Source organism: Lampris incognitus, chromosome 14 (assembly GCF_029633865.1).
Source record: "Lampris incognitus isolate fLamInc1 chromosome 14, fLamInc1.hap2, whole genome shotgun sequence".
Taxonomy (NCBI): domain Eukaryota; kingdom Metazoa; phylum Chordata; class Actinopteri; order Lampriformes; family Lampridae; genus Lampris; species Lampris incognitus.
Window position 1 is genome coordinate 29,323,314 of NC_079224.1, and position 6,546 is coordinate 29,329,859.

Genomic DNA, 6,546 nt, shown 5'->3' on the forward strand with positions numbered 1-6,546 from the left:
GAATGAAATACTAAAAAGCAAGCAGGCCCACCTATCACATTAGCAAGGTGTGAGGAAAATTAATACGCACAACTGGATATTTGGAGTAGGCCTAAAAAGATAATATGCAGGATAAGCAAATAGCGCATAATGGGCCTAATGAGATTTGACGTGGAATAGACCTGATGTGGCTAACGAATTGATTGACTGTTTGATAACAATAGCTGCGCTAACACAAGCTTAGGCATGAGCATTTAAAAAACCTTTCAACAAGAAGCATGTTTTTGATAGTAATATATGTTCATATTGTTCCGATAATTGTACTTATAGCATTGAATCTAATATAATATGAAAGGCTAGCATACGTTTGTTTACCTGATCTCTCTTCGAAATGGCTGGTTTACCTATTCAAGATATAAGATATAAGGTGATGTGGAAATGGCAGTAAAAATGGTCAGAAACATTCATTTATGCACAAATTCAGTACTCTCATGATTTATAGATAAGTCCTATTGTGAACTGGGTCACAATGGTTTGTCATTTTCAAAAGGTGGGTCCCCAGAAAAAAGTTTAGGAAACACTGCTTTATATTGATATTGATATTGACATTTATGTTGATTATCAGGTCTCAACTGAGGTTATCCCTCACACCTGCTCAGAATCAAGAAGCTAGCTTAGCCGCCGTTAGCTCAGGCACAATGTCGGCCATATTGGATTACTGCTTCTTCCACAAAACTTGTTTGCCCTCTCCCTCCCTGTTGCCATCTCGCATTCCCTCCCGTACTCCCCCCGTCCCCTGGGTAACAGGGCCTCTCCGCTGCCATGGCGATGAAAGAGGGTGTTCAGCTGAAGGGGATTGGAGGTTGACAGTTTCCACGGAAACCTGACCTTAAGCCGCCCTCTACCACTCTGAGAAATGTGCTCCCGATCGTCCCCAAAATAAGTGTTGGCATGACGGATGTAGACCTGTCATATGCCAGTTAATTGATAAAGGATGGGAGTGGCCGCTGGCTTTGATTAGCTTTGCATGGGAAATAGAGAGGGAAGGAAGCCGCCATCATTATCACTGGCCTTATAAAAGGAACTGAAATGGGTTAATTTATATTTTGTAACCCCCTAAACCACCACTGTAGTTTCCTTCGAGTCTGGTATGTGTTATTTCATATGTACAAGTGACATAGCCCTCACGTTACCTAGTTTTTCTGTCTGTCATTGTCTGCTAAGTTGTAGTCTTGTACAAACTGCTCTGCAACAAGCTCTGTATCTTCCAGAGAAGTAAAATCCTAGAGGTCCTATGCTGAACCACAACTGCTTCCATATTATGCTGTCAAACCCATATCAAATGTTATAATCAAAACAGATCCAAACCCCTTTTAAACAAATTTAGACAGCTACCATTGAGTTTTATTGCTGTTGTCATGGAGAACAGCATTTCCCAAAATAAAGCTGGCCTGGCCAACTTTAATTTGAATGATAAAGACCTGGAATGTTGATTTATTTTCTTCTTCTTTCTATCTGCTAATCTAAAAGTACATCAGGCCATAGTTTACAATGAAATGAGTAGATGCTGCAAAGATTTGTACTAGCAAAACCTAACATCCTTATGAGAAGCTGAAAATGTTTAATGCAACTGCCCATGTAATGTTATTGTTATAATGACTAATTAGCTATCTATGCCTTAATCAAAATGAGTTCTTCTTGTCATGTCAATTTTATCAAAATCCATGGCTTTTTCCAGTGAAGTGTACCATTTGAATCACCATTCAAGACTGATGGTATATTAAGGAAACTGTTCTTACCAAGCCCTTTGTTTCAAACTCTAAAACTCTCAGTAGCTTTGGCACATTTCTAGCCTACATATTACCTCCGCTAGCTGACTGCTAAGTACACAGGATAATCAATACAACAGGGGATAACCAGGGAAAAAACACACCAGCAGGGTACTCCACTCACAGATTCGTGACAAGGGAAATTCTTAGTAAATTGTTTATTAAATCTAAATGCACATTGTATTTTTGTAAACCTTTCACGATGCTACATACTTGACTCTTACATATTTCACTGTCTCTGCTTGCACAAAACTAATATGAAAGAGGAGAACTTTGCACTGCTAATTGATACATCCACATAGCATTTCTGATTAACTCGCTGCATCCGGTAAGTTCCCAGGTGGCCAGCGTTTACGTAAAGGATTTGGAGAGCAACATCACAAGTGCAGCCTGAGTGAAGTTTCATACTTTTCACTCAAAACAAAGGCCTAAACAGAGGAATGGGACAGGTGTGCCCTTCCTGACCGGCACATGTCAATTCACATCACATAATGCCAACATCTTGGTGAGCACTTTTATCCAGTGTACTGGAGTGCTATGAGAACACACATCAGCAGCACGGGGGCCTCAGTGGGAATTGAACTCCTGAGCCTGGCACCCAATAACAATAATACCATTAATACTAATAATAAACCCAATACAGTGACTATACCTGTAGCTTGATATGTGTCAGAGCACCTGTCTATGAGGGTTTGACAGAACACTTGATCTGCCAAGGTGTGGTCCACTGGAGAGATGGATACTGTTTCCTATTCATCCCACTGTCCTATAGCCTACTTAATGACCGAGAGCGGGACTCCTCTTATTCAACTCATTGTCAGTTCAAAAATGAAACACCACGTAGAAATGATAAATTTGAACGAGTGTGACAAGCACATCATCTAGTATGTCTGTCCTGCAAGGGACATTGCATTACTGTTATTGATGTAGCCACAGATGGTTTTTCCTGCTGGCATATTATGTTCAAGAGGGATGAATTCAACAAGACAATCCAATGTCCAGTGTGTGTGGTCTGTGATTAAGACATATTACCATGTCCGACTTAATGCCAACTAGTGTCATGGCTCTAAGGAGGCAAGACATGATAGAGGCAGGAGTGTTACCCTCTATATCCACATTACTACCCAACAACTATGATATATTATTTCTGTGCATGCATTGGCTAGGAAAGGTAGGGTAATGCTCTGTCATGTTAAAGGTTCTTTGTTTCTGAAGTAAATAATTCACGTTGTATGCACATTAATCCATAAAAGACAATGTGTCAGTCCCCTAAAGGAGCTGCAGAATTAACTGTAAATTCAGGCATATTTAAAAATCAAAATTTTTTATTCGCTCTGAAACTCTGATGTAGCTTAAGTCAGAATATTGTTTTAATGTGCAGTAAAAAAACAATAAAAAACTTTCGAGTCGCTCTCTAAAGTCAATGACACCGACAATTGCAATTCATAACTGTAATTACAACATCTAAAGAAAAACTAAGCAGAATTATCGTTTTAGCCATTACCGTGCAGTCCCATCACTAGCCCTATCTTCTGAAATCAAAACCCATGACAGACCATTATGGGATTTACATTCTCAAAAAAGTACAACCTCAAGTTGTCATCAAACCATTTCAAGTCACTGGCTCCAAGCCAGCAGCTGTCACAGTGGAAAAGAGATATGGGCCGTCCCAGAGATGACCGGCTCCATCCAGCAGCCATTTGAGGCCTCATACACCAATTGTGAAAATAAGTACACCCTTGCTCCACTAGGCTAGGGAAAAGGTTGGTTCATGTAATCGGGGGCCACACACACATACATACAATCGACCGCCACCCACTGCTGACAAACAAGACAACTGTTTCTGTCAACCTTAATGCCCACCTGGCAAAATGGAGCAGGTGTGTTTGTGGTGTATAAATCTAATAGGGTGTGGTTGAATCAACAAGCTGATCTTCTGCTTAGTCATGTGATTGAGGGAGGGGTGGGTCAAAGCCACATGGCCCCTCGTACAACAGTCTGTCACCATGTCCACACACAAAGTATTACAATGACAGGGAGTAATCCAGCGGGTCGAGATGGACTTTCACTGTATATAGTCACAGAGGCAACTGTTGGACTGAATAATCGGGTTACTACTGCGAAACAAGAACCCGCTTCATCCTGAGCCTATGGGACGCAACTCGTGCAAAGCTTAATGTAAAGGGCTAAATCCTCTGGCAAACACGAAAAAAAGGTTTTTTTGTGTGAAGCCAATGTGCAAAACACAGCTACCCAGATATGATACAATTATTGGTTTTAACTAATAACACTTGATAATTCTATGTAAAATCTGCAGGTGTAACAAGTCTCACGTCTCGAGCTACAACAGACTGCGCCCAGTGCAACTCAATGCATCGTCTTATTCAAAAGCGCGACATTTGTAAGCATGCGTTCAACAATTAGCTACATTTCCATCGGGGGCTTCAGATTCCGGGCAGGAGGAGGCTCAAGAGAGGCGAGTCGCTTTCACAGTCCAACAACTGCCATAGCATAACCACAACCAAGCGTCAGGGTCCAACTTACTGTCTATTCGCCCGAATGTGAGAGGGACACGAAGAGTTATGCGACCACCAAAATCTCCAGAAAGGAGGCTCCCGGAGCAGACAATGGACGAGGCTCCCAGTCTCTTTCTCTCTCTCTCTTCCCCCCTTTCCACTATCGGGTACTGAAACCAAATTATCACAAGCGATGGTTTCCTTTTCCCCCTCTTCCGAAACGGGGCGCTCTCAAAGTAATGAATGGATGCGGCGAAATTTCCCACCGTGTAGGAAGGAGAAAAAAAAACCCCAACTACGCAAGGCCTTCGCTGGTTTTTTGTACTCGTCTCACATTTTACATAGCACACAGAAAACACTCGACCCCCGTGCTCAAAACCGACCAGGAGAGCTACGTGGCCTGGGTGGGAAAAAACACAATAGGGCCGATTAGGGCTGCTAAACTTCCCTGCTGTTGCTGCTGCTGCGGTTTCCAAACGGGACCATCGCGTCTACTCGACTATTGTTTGAGAAACATGAGACCCCCCAGCGCACAAAACGACCGCTCCTTTTGTCGTTACGTCGGTGCAACAAAAAAAAGAAAAAAGAAAAAGAAAACGTTTATGACTCAGCGTTATCAGCGTTTTAAAAAATATATATCAATTCACAACCGAAATCGCTACTTACTTATTCCGGAATATCCATTCAGGTATTTTCTCCACTTTCTACTTCTTTCCGCTCGGCCGTAACGCAGCGCGCCCCGCCCCCGACTCATCATGGCCCCTCCTCCGGTTCGCTAGGGACGTGGAGGGATCGCTCCCAAAAATGTTTAAATTTAATTGTCTAAACTAAATAATAATAATGATAATGATAATTTGCAGTTTTAAATGTTACAGACCACAATGCAGAATGTAACTTTTTAACAGGGACTTCACCTACCTGCCCAGGAACTGCAGATGGAAATTAGCCAGCTATTAGCTAAATCTGATACAAAGCAAAAGGTCCCTATTGAAAAGTAAACATCTAAAAACAGCCAAATGTAGAAGACAAATTCTCACTTAGGCTAGTTGAGAAAATGTTAGGACAAGAGAGAACCATCATTTGACCTGGTTAAATCCCACGGGCTGTATTTGGGTGACAAGCTATTATGATCTGCATTTGTGTTTTTCCCCGTTCCCATCACTGTAAAGAAAACAAATTTAAAAGAAGTTTATTTCATTATGAAGGCATTAATCATTACACTGTTATGAGATTTGTTTCGTCAAAATGAATATCCATTGATACATCAAAAACCCCAGCTTGATGTAATCAAAATTTCAAAGGTATATCATTAAAATAACTGAACTGTTGCAAAAGTGTACTAACCAAAGCTCATACAACCAGGGTTCCAACACATATTCTTTATGGCATCAATTTTTTGACTGGATATGAAAACTTAAGGGGGTGTTGTACGACGTATGCCAATAACTGCAGGTTACAATAGGGGTGGGACGATACTGGATCGAATTCCGAATCGTTCGATACGGTCTTCACGGTTCGAGATGCTCCCCATGTCGCGAGATCCTGTGTTATTAACACTAGAACGACCGGGGTTTCACTCCTACGTAAAACGACCATGGGCGGTCAAAATGACCGTAGGTTTTAAAACTATACTCTGTCAAGATAAATATCTAATTGAGATATTAATGCATTGCATATGTTATTGTCTGTTAAGAAACGACTGACATGGTCATTATGACCGTTTTGGATTTTCAAAGTTTAATAACTTTGTGGAACAAACAAAATATAGACCTGCCGCTCCCTGAATGCTCCTAAAATTGCATGTTATTTGCATTAAAATGAGTTTTAGATCAACTGCACACAAAAAACGTACGAAGATCTACCTAAAACGACCATGACCGGTCAAAATGACCGCGTGTAATTTGCGCGTGATCGTGCGCGTCATGTCACTATTTACGGCGTGAGTTGGTCACATCATTTCCATCGCGTTGCTCATTGCTCTGTCCTAGAAAAGAACTAGCGTTCTCCAGTGCACAGTAATGGTCTAACCTTGATTTTTTATTATTGCCAACATGCGTTGTGACAGATGCCATTTCAGACGCACCATGACTACAACCGAGGCGTTGCAGTATTTACAGGCGTTGGACGGCGGCTATTTTAATTTGAAAAAAGTATTAAAGTTGTTAAAATGTTAATTTTGGTGTCAGTCGCTTCTTAACAGACGTACTAACATGTGTAATGCA